Source organism: Procambarus clarkii, chromosome 58 (genome assembly GCF_040958095.1).
Source record: "Procambarus clarkii isolate CNS0578487 chromosome 58, FALCON_Pclarkii_2.0, whole genome shotgun sequence".
NCBI lineage: Eukaryota > Metazoa > Arthropoda > Malacostraca > Decapoda > Cambaridae > Procambarus > Procambarus clarkii.
In genome coordinates, this window is record NC_091207.1 from 28,993,047 (window position 1) to 29,011,794 (window position 18,748).

The window sequence follows — 18,748 nt, forward strand, 5'->3', positions numbered from 1 at the left end:
ATATCGCCATCCATGTATTTAAAAGCAATTCTGAAGTTAGAAAGTGTGGCATAGGCTCCTCACACAATATTCTTTATGTGGTCCTCAGGTGATAGTTTTCTATCTAGAACCACCCCTAGATCTCTTTCTTTATCAGAATTCTTTAAAGATTTCTCACATAATTTGAAGAGTACAGCCACTGTGATGGAATCCCTGGATTTGAAAGTTCTCGTAATCCATCCTGTCATTTTTCTGGCTGATGCGATATTTGCTTGGTTATGCTCCCTAAACGTTAGGTCGTCAGACATCAGTATTCCCAAATCCTTTACATGTTGCCTTGCTACTATGGACACATTTGATTGTGTTTTGTACCCTGTATTATGTTTAAGGTCCTCATTTTTACTGTACCTGAGTAACTGAAATTTATCACTGTTAAACATCATGTTATTTTCTGATGCCCAGTCGAAAACTTTATTAATATCAGGTTGAAGTTTTTCAATGTCTTCAGCAGAGGTAATTTTCATACTGATTTTTGTGTCATCTACCATAGGCTGCTGGCAAAGATTCCCGTTTTCTATGCGTGGATGGCTGGGTTAGGTTCGGGAGTTTTGGAACACCGTATATCTGGCCGTTGTGGCAGGCGGAGAGGACGGGCTGGTGGCACACTGGTTATAGTAGTGTCCATTTGTTGGTACTTGTGTGGGGCTTCCTCGTGTGTAGGCGGAACACCACCTCCTGGGGGAGGTGCTGCACCCCCAAACACACCTGCAGAGGGAGGTGTTGAAGGGGGGGGGGCACCCGTACCTGCCGGGGAGGTGGTGCTCTCCCCAGACTCCCCCACCTGCCGGGGGAGGTGTTGGAGGCTATCTGTACCTGAATGGGGGGGGGGGGATGATGGTGTGGTGGTAGCTGTGGCAAGTGTAGTGGTGGTAGCTGTGGCAAGTGTGGTGGTGGTAGCCGTGGCAGATGTGGTGGTGGAGGGATTACTTCCAGGAATTAAATTGAACGTCTTTTTAAATATTGCAAAATGTTGTGTGGTGTGGTGGTGGTGGTGGTGAGCTGGTAAATAAAGCAGGTCACCTCAGGTCGGGCTCTGGGTTGTAGAATAACTCTCGAGACTCCCTCTCCAGGTATATTCCAGGTATATGAGGCAGTTGTCTACCCTTGATGGAACTAGTACATTGAAACAGCGCGTAGTCGTTGTCGTAGCTCAGTCGATTAAGGCAGTGTCTGGGATGCTCTCGGACGCAGGTTCAAATCCTCATCACAGCCTTTGTGGATTTGTTCATTAGTACATTGAAATGTTGTCATGGGCCTGGCATGTCCCATCTTATATTTGTGGCTGGTACTTTACTGTACTCTTTTAAACGTAAGGTCTTCCGTCATCATTATTCCTTTAATGTAATATTTAATAAGATGCTTTAAGTCAACACCGTTTCCTCGACTTTTTTTTTCTCGTAGCCAATTCCGTTTGTTTACAACAGCTTCCAACTGTTGGAAGTGTGTAAATTAGCCCCGTCGCAAAGTGCGTTTGGCACTCTGAGATCATTTTTATTAAGATAAGGACACCGAGGATTTAAATTAGCCTTCCTCTAAATATAAGGGGAGCATAACTTGCCGACCTATTTCCAACTTGATAAACACCTCTATAAGATATCTGATCGACTGGGCTCTGATTTCTATGCCCGAGTATGTGCTATCTTGTTATCCTCAAGGTAGGCCATCCACGCATCCAGTTTTGTGTATGCAGATCAACTGGGCTGTGGTGGGTATGTGGGCCTGCGGGTCGCTCCAAGCAACAGTCTGTTGGACCAAACTCTCACAAGTCAAGCCTGGCCTCGAGCCGGGCTTGGGGAGTATAAGAACTCCCAGAACCCCCAACAAGCAGGCAATTAGGAACAAAATGGGTCCCTGGCACCCTACGGCACCCTGCGGCACCCTGCTTGTAACCTCTTGCCTTGGTCTCAGCTTTCGTGTGTATATGCAAGATAACTTTTCGTTAAGGTCCTCCATATAGTAACCCATTGAATGGGTTTGCCGGGATCAGACGGGTTTAGGTCTAATTTGTTGGTGAATAGGCGGGTGTTGGATGCTTGTTAGGGGTTGTTGGTAGTCAGTGGTCGTGTAGTTGTAATTGACTTAGGGTGATTGTTGAGTGTGCAGACAGTTGTTAACTGACAGTCAACCGATGATGAACGGACGGTTGTTTACTGCCTGTCAAGTCATTTACGGAGTGCAGAAAGTGTCAACTGGCTGTCTGTCTGTCACTGTTGTGAGGGTGCAGTTGTTGCCCGTGGTTTTTCATCGGAACAGCACAGGTGTGTGGCGGTGGGAACAGGTGTTTGGAAGGTAAGGTGTAGCGAGGGGGGGGGGGATGGAAAGAGGTGGTGGTGGTGATGGTGTGGTACTGGTGGTGATGGTGGTACTGGTGGTACTGGTGGTGATGGTGGCACTTGTGGTGATTACCTTGTCTTGCTGTTACCTAGCGTTGGTTCCCGGGATCAACGTCCAAGCGGCCCGGTCTCTGACCAGGCCTCCTGGTTGGTGGTATGATTAACCAGGCTGTTAGATGTCAAGCTGAATCACAACCTGGTTAATCAGGTATCCTTTGGAGGTGTTTATCAAGTTCTTTTTTGCATACTGTGAGAGGGCGGCCGGTTATTCCCCCTTATGTGTAGAGGGAGTGTGTGGAAATATCTTGGGCCCTTGATGTTGATAGTTCTCTCTCAGCGTATCTATTGTACCTCTGCTTTTTGCACTTCCTACCGTACATCCTGGTGTCATTGGTTCAATATCAGCACAAGGAAATGCCACCAATCCAAGTTATTATATATATATCTCCCACCTGGGCTCTAGGGAAGAGAGTTATAAGGGGGTCTCAATAACTTTCATGTTTTATTGGGTGGATTCTGGCAGTAAATGATCTCTGCTCATTCTCCAGGTCAACAATTTCTCCAGCTTTGACTGGGGTTGTTATTGTGCAACAAATGCAACAATATTCCATCTGTGGTGTTTGTGTGTAGCTGAGGAAGTCTTGGTTGTAGGGTTGATACAAAGTCATTGCTTGGTTACTGACTTTAATACTTATAAACGATTACATGACTAGTAGCTACCAAGCTTGGCGGGCATTCTGTACGCTCTTTGTTTATCTTCTCTCTGGCGTCTGAGCCGCCACACATAGAAAACGGATGGTACCGTTTTCTGTGAACATGACATCCTTCCTTTTCTTTAAAAAGAATGAATACAGGATGTCTACCATGCTTGTAGCACAAAGCAAAGTTATTGACACAAAGTAAGTTATTAACATATCAAGAGATATTGCATACATTTAACATTAATTAAGCACACAAAGAATTTAAACAACTTAATCTTTACCACACAGGATTTCAATGTTAAAAATACATATGCAATGTTAAACAAAAATGAAAAACTGTAATACAAAGTTACAAAATATTGAATGAGAGATCTGCATTATTCAAACAATATTAAATTTAATTTGGCATAATCAGTAAATACTTTGCATTACCTAGGAACACAATTAATCATCAAATCGCTTAGGGCGTTTAACATGACGCTTAGGACGAGAGTCCTTAAATACAAGAATATCCCTTGATGAATTGTTTGTCAGGTTATAACTCATTTTTTCTTTATCGTTTGTACGACTTTGCACTTCATCATTTTCTACACTAGTTGGAATCACTTTGAAATAAGCCATATTACGTGTTATACTATGATCTCTATTACTAGCTGTTACCATAGTTCCTTTTACACTAATCACTTTATATGGTTTTGTATCATATGGCATATCTAGCTTTCCCTCTTTTTTCTTTTTAACGAGAACAGTATCTCCAACCTTTATGAATTGTTCCTTTGCACATTGATCATGAGCAATTTTCATTTTGCCCTTGGCTAGTGCATCCTTCTGAGTGAGACGTTTATCCGTTACCTCGGCTGGCATGACAGGTAGTGTGATTCTCATAGGACGTCCAAATAAGAGTTCACCAGGCGACTTGCCCAGTGTTCCATGTGGTGTTGCACGGTAGTTCCTGAGAAAAGCATACATAGCTTGTTTCCAGGATCGTCCTTCGGCATGAGCACAGCGTACCGCTTTCATGAGAGGTTGCATGAATCTCTCAACTTCTCCATTTGCTTGTGGATGTAGTGGCATCACACGGCGATGTTTGAATCCAATATGCTCAGCAAAGTTGATGAAGTTTTGTCCATTGAATGGCGGTCCATTTTCCGTCTTGACAACTTCAGGAATGCCAAATTTTGAAAAGATCTTGTCGAGTTTCGGGATGACAGCCTTTGCAGATGTGGAAGTGATGATTTCTACTTCTGGATAACGTGAGTGATCATCAATGACTACCATCATGTACTCTCCAGTTGGTAGCGGTCCACAGAAGTCCATCGATACTTCCGTCCATGGTGCAGCAGGTAGTGGTGAAGGTTGCAGAGGTGTTGGTCTTGAAGTATCCACTGTAGCTTGGCAAGGGACACAGGCATCATGCATGTCCTTTGCTTGACGATCAATGCCAGGAAACCACACCTTTTCTCGTAGCAGCTGTTTGGTCCTAACAAGACCTTGGTGTCCTTGATGTGCAAGCTTCAGAGCACGTTGCTGGAGAACAGCTGGAATGATGATACGAGTACCTCGCAGCATGGTGTCGCGTTGTTGCGTAACACTTAATTCTGTCTGGATGCATTCAAGTGCTTTGAATGCATCTTTGTCAACTCCTGAGGGTGGGATGCGTGGAAACTTTTTCTTAGTCAATGCATCCACTGTTGCTTGCAAAGTTGGGTCCTCTAGGGTTGCAGTACAGATTTCATCAAGAGTGAGAGCCTTAGGGACTGCATCACAGCTTACAGAGTGTACATATTCCTCGGCAACTTGTTGATGCTTGGTGATGGTGAAACTGTTGGCAGGATGTTGACTGATGTAATCAGCAGGATTGCCAGCACCCGGCTTGTATTTCACCGTAAAGTTGTATGGTTGCAGACGAAGAGCCCATCTCTCAATGTGAGCTGGTGGTTTGGACTTTGGATTATTGAAGATGGTCTCCAACGGTTTGTGGTCAGTGACTATCGTGGTGAAGGGTGCACCAAGCAGATACACATTGAAGTGTTCACAGCCCCATACAAGAGCAAAAGCTTCCTTCTCTGTCTGACTGTATCGTTGCTCAACTTCTGTGAGAGAACGGCTGGCGTAGGCAATTACTACTCTGGAATCTGGTTGACCAGGTTTGTGTTGGGCTAACACAGCACCTAAACCAACAGGACTAACATCCACCATAACTCAGTGTCCATTGATGGATCAAAGTACGCAGCAGTCGCATTCTCTACTAGTGAATCTTTCACAGCATCAAATGCATTTTGCTCGATATCGCTCCAGTACCATGATGCATTTTTCTTCAGGAGCTCACATAGAGGCTTCGTAATGGTAGCAAAATCTGGAATGAAGCGAGAACAGTAGTTTGCCATTCCCAGAAAACTATGGATGTTGAAGGAGGTGCAGCATTCTTGATATCTGCAACTTTCTTAGGATCTGGAGACAGACCTTTGTCACTAAGTACATGTCCAAACAATTCAATTTTATGTTGATTGAACTCACACTTTGCTCGGCTTAGCGTCAAATTCTTTTCTTGTAAGCGTTGCAATGTTGCACGAAGAGCTTTGTCATGTTCAGCTTGGATACGGCCATAAACAATGATGTCATCAGACATGTTGTCTGCATTAGGTATATCTTGCAATACCTGGCTGATGATGTGCTGGAATACCTCAGCAGCACTGTTAATACCAAAACTCAGGCGCTTGTACCTATACAGACCTCGATGTGTCGTAAACGTTGTGATGAATCGACTCTCATCATCAAGTTCAAGCTGATGATAGCCCTTGTTTAAATCAAACTTGCTGAATACAGTTGCACCATTCAAGCGGTAGATCATATCATCTACAGTGGGTGTAGGATGGCGTTCACGCATTATTGCCTTGTTGGGAACACGCATGTCCACACAAATGCGTATCTCGTCTGGATTCTTCGGCTTTGGTGGAGTGACAATTGGGCTTACCCATGGTGTTGGGCCTGTTACTGGTTCAATGATATCTAGTTCGATCAGCCTATCCAGTTCGGCATCGACTTTCTTGCGAGTATGGAATGGTTGTCGGCGATGTGGTTGGGCAACTGGAATTACGTCTGGGTTGATATGCAGATGTACTTTGCTATCAGTATAACAACCTATGGATTCAAATCGATCAGAAAATTCAGCAACAATAGCATCAACATTGTTTGCAGATTCCACTGCTACAGCATTAGAAAGCTGAAGTAGCCCCAATTTGGTTGAAGTCTTGTAACTGAGTAACGACTCCTTTGCATTCCTAACAACTTGGAATGTAGTAGTGAGCATTGCATTCTTTGACTTAATCTCTGTAGTGAAAGTTCCAATCACTGGCAAGGCTACCTTTGAAGCATAGGCAGTGGCTTTGCCATTGTAGTTTTCAAGCTTTGGGAACTGTTTTTCAAATTTCTCATAGTGGCACTCAGCAATGGTGTCAATGTTTGATCTAGTGTCAATGAGAACTTTGAGACAAATACCAGCAATGTATACTATAGTCTCTGGGTTGTTTGGAAGATCATTCCATTCTGTGATTGATTGTACTCCATAAATGTAATCACATTCACTGTCAACTGAGACTGGTTGTAATGAAATGTTGTCTTGTACATTATTAACATTCTGGACATGAGGTGCAATATTGCGTTTACCACCTCGACCCCTATGACCTGATCCTCGTACAGTGCTTTTATTCACTGACTGTGGTTTCTTGAGTGCGGAACGACACATAGCACCAAAATGACCTAGTTTTCCACACTCATAGTACTTCTTACCTTGAGCAGGACAAACATTATCTTGGTGTGGGTAGTCTCCTCCACAATTGTAACATATATTGTTGACACCCTCTCATGTGAGTTGTTGTGATTGCTTGAGTCTTGTTCCATGACTCCAGTTGTGATGTGGTTCTCGGTTCAAATTGTTGTTGGGTTTGCCACGATATCTTCTTTGATTACGATGTCCTCCCTGAACCTTACATACCTCATCACTGTTAGTAACAGTGGCAGAACTGTTGTTGGCACTGCACTCCATGACACGAGCATCACATGCAGCATCTTCCATCCGACGAGCCATATCCAGTATCTTGGTAAGAGAAGTTTCATCATCAGCAAGTTCTAGAGCTCTTCGACGAAGACGTGTAGATGTGCATGTTTCAATTATTTTGTTTTGATTTCTTTGTCAACATCAGCAAACTCACAATGGGCTGCTAAACCCTGCAGACGTGTGTGGTATTGATCCACAGTTTCATTAGAGAGTTGTTTTGCTCTTCTGAAATACATAATTTCCATTGCAGTATTTTGTCTTGGTTTGAAATGTTCAGTTAATTTGGCTTTGGCAATGTCATAATCTTTGGCACCACCAGTGTCTTTCAGTGTGTCAAAAATGTCACAAACTCTATCACCTACATAATGAAGTAGAAAGGCACGCTTTCTTTCAGCACTTTTGATTTCTGAAACTATCAACAAATTTTCAAACCTTTTAAGCCATTTGGTCCACCTCTGTGACAGGTTTGTCTGGTCACAGTCAGGATCAAATGCAGGAAACTGAGGTATATTTGCCATTTTTTACTGAATAAATGTAAACTTATCACTTAAATGTTCCTCAGAATATTAAACACTGCACTGTATATGTTAGTTAAGAATTCACTGTAATTACTTTAATTTTGCAAAGCACACAAGCATTTTAATGCAAAAGTTCACAACAGTGCACAATATAGCAGCAATTGATATCTTGCCTAGCTCTGTATACACGTGGTGTTGTTCCTACCTACAGCTGCACAGCAGTTGTCAGCAGTTGGCACAGCAGTAGTAAGCAGTTGGTACAGCAGTTGGCACAGCAGTCAGTTTACAGCATGAAGAATTGTAGTACATAGCGCGTTTCGTATACAAAACATCGGGTTTTGTATACAGCATCAAAGTGTCGTTTCATACACAGCGTCGGCAGAATCCTCAGTACTCAGCTTCAGTCAGCACAGCTTGGGTAGCACATAGCATTGGTTAGCATACAGCATCAGTTAGCACACAGCATTGGTTAGCACGCAGCATCGGGTATGGTGCTCACAGACAGCACGACTTCTTCCTCCTCCGGGGGGAGACAGCATGTTTCTCCTTCGTGTTTTAAGTTGAACAAATACCTGCATTCAGAGTTCATCTTCGTCGCCAGTGTGGTGTTGTGTGTTACTGAGGAAGTCTTGGTTGTAGGGTTGATACAAAGCCATTGCTTGGTTACTGACTTTAATACTTATAAACGATTACATGACTAGTACCTACCAAGCTTGGCGGGCGTCCTGTACACTCTTTGTTTACATTCTCTCTGGCGTCTGAGCCGCCGCACATAGAAAACGGATGGTACCATTTTCTGTGAACATGTCACTGTCATGGCTAAATAATACAGGATATATATATATATATATATATATATATATATATATATATATATATATATATATATATATATATATATATATATATATATATATATATATATGTATGCAGAATAACCACATGTGAAAAATAGAAAAGGCTTAACGCGTTTTCGGCTAATTCGCCTTCATCAGAGCAAAGTAGAATAAAGATAAGAAAACATTGCTGATCAGACCTTTATATCCGCCTGGGCAGATCACCTGACCACGATCAGGTGATCTGCCCAGGCGGATATAAAGGTCTGATCAGCAATGTTTTCTTATCTTCATTCTACTTTGCTCTGATGAAGGTGAATTAGCCGAAAACGGGTTAAGCATTTTCTATTTTTCACATGTGGTTATTCTGCATACTTGGATCAGTGTTTTTGTGATCATTGTTGCATATATATATATATATATATATTATATATATTTTGACATTATTAGGCGATGCTGTGGTCACACGCTGAACAGCAGTGCTGTGCGCTCATGCTGCGAGTGTCAGCCTTGGTTGCTCACTCACTACTGAGGCTCTCACACCAGGGAATGGGGACCATGATTTTTTTTAAAGGTGGCATCTGTTTACAAGAGCCCTGAGGAAGCTGATGTGAACCCCATGTAGCCGCGGGAGTTTTGAATGGAACGTGAAAAATACAAATACCTGGAGGTGCGTAGCGCACCCCAGACGTGGGCCTGCAGTCGCGTTGCATACTTAGAGGGTTAATATTGGTGTATACTCCCCCTCCCCACTCAGCTCGTTGTTGCCGTGTGGGGGCTTAGTGGGCGGCTGCCGGAGTGTGATGTTCCTTGGGACAGTCCTCTGTCCTTCTCTAGCCTTGTGCTCCTGCTGCCGTCCTCTCCAATTCTGCTGGGCACCTTTTCCTTTTCCTTCTGTCTCGTTTTTCTCCCCCCTCTTCTCCTATCTGCTTGCCGTTTCCTGCCGACCTTTTGCTTGTTCTGGTTCTTCCCTTGGACTTCTTCTATTCTGACGCCCGGGTGCTTGAGGAGGCATACTCTTGCACCCGTAGAACTGTAGTACCCGACGTCGAGAGCGAGGGGAACCTTTTATTGTCAATCCCCCTTTCGTCACTGAACCCGATCTCGACGGACTGTCGGTTTCTTAAGGTGGCGTTTGTGGGGCGTATACTCACGACGCACTCCTAGGAGGCCCCGGCAAGATCGGCGATAGCTTCTTGTTGGGTGTCCTGCCTCTAATTGTGGCTCCATGGTGGGTGTGGGGGCACATTCGTGAATGAATTTTCTTTTTCGTAATGATGATGACCCCTGTTTCGGCTGTTTCTGGTTTACCTTCTCAGGCTCGTGGGGTGGGCGACCAAGCCCCCGAGTTGGTCCGTGTTGGAAGACCGCGCTCTGTAGCCTCCGCTGCATTGGGCCCCGACCTTGCTCCTCCTTTGGCCTCTCTGACTCCTTCCCCTGGCTCCCCTCCCTCCTCTGTGGTTGGGTCGAGCCCCAAGCCCCCAGTGGTGACTACCTCGTCCCCTGGCACGGCTCCTTCTCTAGTTGTAACTACTGCGCCTTTTGACCCCTCTCTCTGGGGGTTCTCACCGCCGTCCTCGTCACGGCCGCCCTCGCTCGATTCCTTCCAGTTCTGCTACCTATCAAGCCTTGTTTGGTCCCGCTTCGTGGCCAAATATTTTGATCTCCTCCCTCTTGATTCTGCACCTCCTGACGATTTCTCCCTCCATCGACATCTCGTTGATTTCGTGGATGCCTCCATTACTTTCAACCCCATTCGTCTTGGTACACGTGTCGTTGCTGCTCCTTCTCAGGATGCTGCTTCCCGCTTGGCTGCCTTATCCTGCCTTGGCGAGACCCCTGTTTGGGTCTCGAAGAACGCTCGGTTGAATGCCAGTGTTGGCACTATTCTGCTCCTGCCCCATGTTGCGACCGGTGTTCGGGACCTGCGCCACTGCCACGACGATATTCGACATATCCTTGCTGCCCAGGGCCATTCTATTCTCCAGGTGGACACGTTTACTCGTCCCCCTCGTGGTAGTCGCTGTCAACCCCTCCGGGTTGTGAAGATTACCTTTGATGGTAGGACCCTTCCATCCTCTGTCATTCTTGCTGGTGCTAGGTGCTCTGCCCAGGAGTATATTCCTTCTCCTTGACTTTGTAACAAGTGCTGGAGGTTTGGGCATGGTGCCCTCCGCTACTCTGCGACTGTCTCTCTCTGTCCTTTGTGTGGTGGCGAAGGTCACTCTAAGTCGGAGTGCACTTCTCCCCAGGCTCGTTGCCTCAACTGCGGTGAGGCCCATCCTACTTTCTCCCGTGCATGTGTCCATTACAAGCTTGAGGCAGCCGTCCTCAACTTGAAGCACCGGGAGCGTTTATCTTTTCCTGAGGCGAGACGCCAGGTTCGCCGGCTCCCGCCTTATGCTAATATCTCTTATGCTCGCGTGTTGCGCTCTTCCTCTCCTCGTCCTTCCCCCCTTCCTCAGACTCACAACCGTTTCCGGGCCTTGGACCCTGATACGCCCACTGCCCCCTCCTCTGTTCCTTTGGGTTCTCTCCCGAAGGATCCACCTCCTGGTCCTCTGTCTGGGGTTCCCCTTCTTTCTACCCGGTCTGTCGTGTCTCCTGTGTCTTCTTCCTCGTCTCCCTCCGTTCCTCCTTCCCATCCTTCCCCTCCGTCTCTTGACTCTCCCCGCCGCCTGTCGGTGCGGGCTGATGGCCATCGCTCTCCAAACGGCCGTCATGTGTGCTCTCGTTCGGCTTCTCCTGCTGAGACGCTAGAATCCGTTGCCCAGTACGTGGTTGCTGGGACACCTGTCTCTTTAAGTCAGAAGCGTAAGCCTGGCTCCTCTCCTTCCTCCTCCCCGGCGGGTAAGAAGGTTTCGCTTTCTTCCTCGGCCCCTACTTCTGCCTCTCTCGCTCCTTCCCCTCCCATTTCGGTGGTTGCGCCCCCTGTTCCTGCTATGGAGGTTTCTTTAGCCCCCGCTTCCCTCTCAGTTGCTGCCCTTGCTGAGGTTCGCTCCCCTCTTTCTACCCCCGTCTTCCTGCTGCTGTCCTTGACTGCTCCTCTCCGTTGTCTCCTCCTCCTCCTCCTCCTCCTCCTCCTCCTCCTCCTCCTCCGGACCCCGCCCGCCCACCTCTGATCTGTTCTCCCGTTTCCTTCCCTCCGTCTTTGCTCAGTTTACCCATGCCCCCTAACCCTGACTTTGCTGACCCTGATCCCGACCCTGATATTCTTTAACGTGCTCTGTTGCTCGTTCGCCTTTGTTTCTTCCTTGTTCTCTGTTTTTGTCCTTTCTCTTCTCGTCGTTGTCCATTCTTCAATGGAACGTTCGAGGTTATTACGCCAATTTCCTTGAACTCCAACTTCTGATTTCGCGGTTTTTGCCCCTTTGTGTCTGTCTCCAGGAGCCGATGCTTGGTGCTCGTCCTGGTCGTTTTCGTGGCTATTCCTTTCTCTCCACCCCCCCCCCCCAGCCGTTGCTGGGGCTTCTAATTCTTCTGCTCTCTTGATTCGTGCTGATGTTCCCTTTGTTCCTTTACTTTTTCCTTCACCTCTCCATTGTTCTGCTGCTCGTATCTTTGTGGGGAAATGGTACACAGTTTGTTCCATTTATCTCCCCCCGAGTGTCCCGCTTTCTCTTCCTGATTTGAAACACCTCCTTGACTCCTTGCCGGAGCCTGTACTCCTGCTGGGTGACTTCAATTGTCGTCATTCTCTTTGGGGTGATGTTCTGACGAATACCCGGGGTCGCCTTCTTGAGCCGTTTCTCCTCTCTTCTTCCCTGTCTCTTCTGAATTCTTTTGAGCCCACTCATTTGGACTCTCGGACTCGCACCCTTTCTTGTCTTGATCTTTCTCTCTGCTCTTCTTCTCTTTACTTAGATTTCACATGGCAGGTTCTTGATGACCTCCATGGGAGTGATCATTTCCCGATCCTTGTTTCCTTTTTCTCTTTTCTCCCTTCCCTCTCTTTCCCTAGGTGGCAGTTTGCTAAGGCGGACTGGACCCTATTTACCCTCAGTGCTACTCTCTCTGACCTCTCCCTTCTGCCTCTCTCTCGCGCTCTCCTCCTTTTTCATGACACTGTCTTCAACGCTGCCCTCCGCTCTATCCCTCGCTCTTCCTCTCGGGGTCCACAGAAGTGCGTTTCCTGGTGGAATGCGGACTGTACTCGGGCTGTCCGCTGTAAGCGTGCAGCCTGAAAGAGGCACCGCCGTAGGCAGACGACCGATTCTTTTCTTTTCTTTCGGAAAGCGAGTGCGGTGGCCCGTAGGGCCATCCGTACGGCTAAATGTGAATGTTGGGCATCTTATGTCTCGACAATTACGTCCGAAACTCCTCTGGCCCAGATCTGGAAGCGTATCCGCAAGATAGTGGGTAAGTTCGTTCCCGATGTTTCACCGATCCTTCACCTCCGTTTCTCCTCTCTTCTTCCCTGTCTCTTCTGAATTCTTTTGAGCCCACTCATTTGGACTCTCGGACTCGCACCCTTTCTTATCTTGATCTTTCTCTCTGCTCTTCTTCTCTTTACTTAGATTTCACATGGCAGGTTCTTGATGACCTCCATGGGAGTGATCATTTCCCAATCCTTGTTTCCTTTTTCTCTTTTTCTCCCTTCCCTCTCTTTCCCTAGGTGGCAGTTTGCTAAGGCGGACTGGACCCTATTTACCCTCAGTGCTACTCTCTCTGACCTCTCCCTTCTGCCTCTCTCTCGCGCTCTCCTCCTTTTTCATGACACTGTCTTCAACGCTGCCCTCCGCTCTATCCCTCGCTCTTCCTCTCGGGGTCCACAGAAGTGCGTTTCCTGGTGGAATGCGGACTGTACTCGGGCTGTCCGCTGTAAGCGTGCAGCCTGAAAGAGGCACCGCCGTAGGCAGACGACCGATTCTTTTCTTTTCTTTCGGAAAGCGAGTGCGGTGGCCCGTAGGGCCATCCGTACGGCTAAATGTGAATGTTGGGCATCTTATGTCTCGACAATTACGTCCGAAACTCCTCTGGCCCAGATCTGGAAGCGTATCCGCAAGATAGCGGGTAAGTTCGTTCCCGATGTTTCACCGGTCCTTCACCTCCATGATACTCTTGTGGCGGACCCATTGCAGGTCGCTTCCGAACTGGGTTCCCACTTTTCTTCTCTTAGCTCTGGTCTTCATCTTCCCCAATCTTTTCTTCTTCGTAAACCTGTCCTTGAGTCTCGTCCTTTAGATTTCTGCACTCATCTTCAGCTTCCCTATAATGATCCCTTCTCTCTCTCTGAACTTCGTTCTGCCCTGGCCCTCTGCGGTTCTACGGCGGCGGGCTCCGATGGTATTCATTATGAGATGCTTCGCCATCTCCCTCCGTGCACGTCTCAGTATTTACTGAGTCTGTGTAATTGGATCTGGGAGTCGTCGTCAGTCCCTGAGGACTGGCTTGATGCCGTTGTCCTCCCTGTTCGCAAACCGGGGTCTCTGGGTACTTCCCCTAAGGACTTTCGCCCTATTGCTCTCACAAGTTGTGTCTGCAAACTCTTTGAACGTATGGTTAACGTTCGTCTGATGTGGTTCCTGGAACACCATCACCTCCTCTCCCCTTCTCAATTTGGTTTCCGCAAATGCCGCAGCACGACAGATGTCCTGGTGAACTTGGAGGTCTATATTCGTACTGCTTTTGCTGCGAAGATCTCCGTTGTTGCCGTCCTTTTTGACCTGGAAAAGGCTTACGACACCACTTGGCGATATCATATTCTATCTCAGCTTCATTCTTTTGGCCTTTGTGGTCATCTCCCTCTCTTTCTCCACAGCTTCCTCTCCCGTCGTTCCTTTCGGGTGCGCCTTGGTACTGCTCTCTCTGCCTCTTTTCAGCAATACGAAGGTGTGCCCCAGGGTAGTGTTCTGAGCACTACTCTTTTCCTGGTTGCCCTCAATGGTCTTCTTTCCTCTCTTCCTTCTGGTGTCTTCTCCGCTCTCTATGTCGATGATCTTACCCTTTGCTGTCAGGGTGATGATTCGCCTCTCCTTCAACGCCGGCTTCAACTTGCAATTGATGCCGTGTCGTCTTGGGCCACCGATCATGGCTTCAAGTTCTCTACTTCTAAGACTTGTGCCATGACTTTTACGCGGAATCGGGTTGTTCTTCGTCCCTCTTTGTCACTTTATGGTCATCCCCTTGAATACAAAGATTCCGCGAAGCTTTTGGGGTTATTCCTTGACACTCGTTTGTCTTGGTCTCCCCATATCTCTTACCTCCGTGTTGAGTGCTCTAAGGCCCTTACCCTCCTTCGGGTCTTGTCCCATACTTCCTGGGGGACAGATAGGCGCACTCTCCTTGCTTTACATTCCTCTCTTGTCCTGTCTAAGCTCGATTATGGTTGCCCTGCTTACTCGTCTGCTTCTCCTTCTACTCTTCGCCGTCTTGATGCTTTGCACCAAACTGGGTTGCGCCTCAGTTCTGGTGCCTTTCGTTCGACTCCCGTCCTTAGCTTGTATGTTGACACTGGCTTCCTGTCTCTCGAGGACCGCCGTGATCGCTACTGTCTTCGCTATCTTGCGCGGTCCTTACAACATCCTTCCTCTCGCCTCTGTCGTGCTTTAACTTTTACCCCTCCTGCGGTTCCTGTTCCTCTTCACCACCTCCCTCTTTCTGTCCGGTTATCTCGCCTCCAGGATTCTCTTTCCGTTCGTATTTCTAATGTTTCTTCTCGTGTTGTTCCTTCTTTGCCCCCATGGAGAGTCCCTCTTCTACGGTTTTGTACTTCCTTGACCCGTATCACTAAAGCTTTTACCCCTCCTACGGTTCTAAAACGCCTTTTCCTTGAGCACTTTTCTTCTCATTCCCGCTCCGTTTCTGTCTTCACCGATGGGTCAAAGTCGGTGGACGGTGTTGGCTACTCTGTTGTTTTTCCTGATCGCACTTATATGTGTCGCTTACCTCCGGAGACTAGCATCTTTACAGCGGAACTTTATGCTATTCTCTATGCTCTTCGTCTCCTGCTTTCTCATTGTCAGTCTTCCTTTGTAGTTGTTGTTGACTCTCATAGTGCCCTCATGGCTCTCGGGTCCTTTAATCCTGTTCATCCAGTAGTTGTCGAGATCCAGCATTGGCTGTTTCTTGTTCACAGTAAATTTAAGTCGGTTGAGTTTTGTTGGGTTCCCAGCCATATTAGTGTGTCTTTAAATGAGCGTGCGGATGCTGCCGCCAAGGAAGCTGTCCGCTCTTGTCCCGTCTCTCGTAAAGGCATTCCGTATTCCGACTTTTACCCGGTTATCCATTCCTCAGTCCTTACCCGTTGGCAGGCTTCTTCGTTGTCTGTTACTGGTAACAAGCTCCATACTCTTAAATGTTGTGTTTCCTCGTGGCCGTCCTCCTTCCACCGTAACCGGCGGTGGGAAACAGCTCTGGCGAGGTTGCGTAGTGGCCATACTCGCTTAACCCATGGTCACTTGATGGAGCGCTGCCCTGCTCCTTATTGTTCTAGTTGCATTGTCCCTCTTACGTTCGTGCATGTCCTTCTTGAATGTCCTGACTTCCAGGACGAGCGTGTGTCTTGCTTTCCGACCGCCCCTCGCGGTCACCTGTCCCTCAATAGAATTCTTGGTGACTCGGATATTTTGATATTGTTCGCCTTATGCGTTTTTGTTCTCGTATTGGCATCCTTGGTGATATTTAGCGCCCTCTGATTATTTTGCGCATTTGATGGTGCTACATAGCCTTCCCAGTTTGGTGCCTTCTTTTGATAATTACTTACTTGGTGTATACTGGAAGCAGGTTTTCTTTCAAACATGTCTCATTGAATATGACCACATATTCTGTATTTACTATTTTCTGATTTAAGGCTTCTATCCCTCCAACTATTTTCTTAGCATCAGGGTTTAGCTGAAATATGAGTTCTCCAAAACTCATTTCGTAATTTTAAGGTGAACAAAAAAAGTGAATTACTATAGAATGTATTACACTTATTTATACAATTTGCACAACGTTTCAAACCTCCATGGTTCATTCTCAAGTGAAAGGAATTTTCAAGTTTGGTTGATTTTATACCTGCAATTGGTCAGGTGATAAGACAATAAAGGTGAAAACATGGGAGGATACATAAGAACATAAGAATAGAGGTAACTGCGGAAGGCCTATTGGCCCATCCGAGGCAGCTGCTATCTACATACAAAGATTAATCAAATGTAATTGGGCCTGTTATGTTGAACGGTGTCTTCTGTGTTGGCATCGTTATGTTCTGGTCTTGTCCTTACTCTCATGGTGGGTAGAGTAAATAGTTCCGTTGCTATATCCATTGTTCACCAATACCTGAGTTACTCTTTCAAACTCTCTACTCACGTTGCTCCATTCAGATTATATTCGTCGAGCGCTTACCCACTGCTCTGAATGGAGCAACGTGAGTAGAGAGTTTGAAAGAGTAACTCGGGTATTGGTGAACAACGGATATAGCAACGCGGAAATAAACACTGCTATAAGAAGACACTTGGACCGTTGGTATAATCCTGAACCTAGAACAGAAACCACAATACCTCCATAAAATTATATTACAAATCAACCATGCACAGTGAACATATAAAAGAGGAAAGAATAATGAAAGAAATAATCCGTAAAGGAGTAAAAAGCATTACAACTAACCAAAACATAAACCTGATAATATTCTATAAAACCAAGAAGACTTCCGAACTCCTTATCAAAAACAGCCCGAAGCCGACAGAGAACCTTGAGGAAACTGGACGGTTTTCTAAGAGAAGTTCCGGATCAGCCGAGCTATGGTGGGTACGTGGCCCTGCGGGCCGCTCCAAGCAACAGCCTGGTGGACCAGACTCTCACAAGTCGAGCCTGGCCTTGGGCCGGGCTTGGGGAGTAAAGAACTCCCAGAACCCCATCAACCAGATATCAACCAACCCTCTACAGCAGTCAAGCATTGTATACATGTACACTTGCCCCCACGAAGGATGTAACCTTCAATCTAAGTACATAGGTATGACGTCGACCAAGCTGACGAGGCGTGTGACATGCCATCTTCAATCCAGTGCCCCCAGGAATCACATGAGACAAGTCCATGACATCACCCTAACAAGAGAAATGTTGAACAAAAATACCTGTATAATAGACAAAACCCAAGATGCAAGAAGATTACAAATTCTTGAAGCAATTCATATAAGAATAGAACAACCTACCATGAACACTCAAATCACGGAACTATTTACTCTACCCACCATGAGAGTAAGGACAAGACCAGAACATAACGATGCCAACACAGAAGACACCGTTCAACATAACAGGCCAATTACACTTGATTAATCTTTGTATGTAGATAGCTGCCTCGTATGGGCCAATAGGCCTTCTGCAATTACCTCTATTCTTATGTTCTTATGTATCCCCCCATGTTTTCACCTTTATTGTCTTATCACCTGACCCAGTGCAGGTATAAAATCAACCAAACCTGAAAATTCCTCTCATTTGAGAATGAACCATGGAGGTTCGAAACGTGCAAATTTTATAAATAAGTGTAATACATTCTATAGTAATTCACTTCTTTTCTTCACCTTAAAATTACGAAAATGAGTTTTGGAGAACTCGTATTTCAGCTAAGCCCTGATGCTAAGAAAATAGTTAAAGGGATCGAAGCCCTAAATCAGAAAATAGTACAGTAAATACAGAATATGCGGTCATATTCAATGAGACATGTTTTAAAGGGTTAATTATATATCTCTTAGCTCTAGTATTTTTCATCTTACTACATCTATGTTGATATATATAATTTTCAGGAAAATGTTCTTTGTCCTTTTGTTCTTTACTCCCCCTTCCTCTAATGATTTTGTTGCCATGTTTTTATGTACCATTTCACTTGATTTCCAGTCCCTATCACCATAGAAAAAGAAATTCATTCTTCATCATTTCTACAGTAGTTTCATCTAGATGTTTCGTATCATCGAGGTTTGTTTTCAGCTTTTCTCTGTCTTCCCTTGAGAGGTCTTGTCTTATTAACCAAAGTTTGCGATCACTTTGCAATTTCGTAGCATTTCTAAGCACTTCCGTCATTTGTTTCATTCAATTAAATGTCATCCTTAAGAGCTTCATCTCCTGGCCAACGGAGATTTAGTGCAAGAAAATGGACCCATAGTGGTGGTGCCCGTGTGTATGGTGGATGTGGTGGTGGACATTCTTCTTCTGCTGGAGAAGAGGAGGAATGGTGGGGGTTGAACTGGTTGGAGACATGTGATCAAGTCTGTTCAGTGGTCTCTCTGTAGTCTAGCAATCTGTGGCACAGACTCTGTGCAGCCTGTATATTACAGCTTTGTCTAGCCTG

The 18,748-nt window shown here is 46.1% G+C and overlaps 1 protein-coding gene across 2 annotated transcripts in view; it reads left to right on the top strand.

Annotated features, from left to right (window-relative positions):
- Nucleotides 1-18,748, top strand: part of LOC123767960 (zinc finger protein 271-like) — a 189,521-nt gene that overhangs the window by 166,595 nt on the left and 4,178 nt on the right. The window lies entirely within an intron of this gene.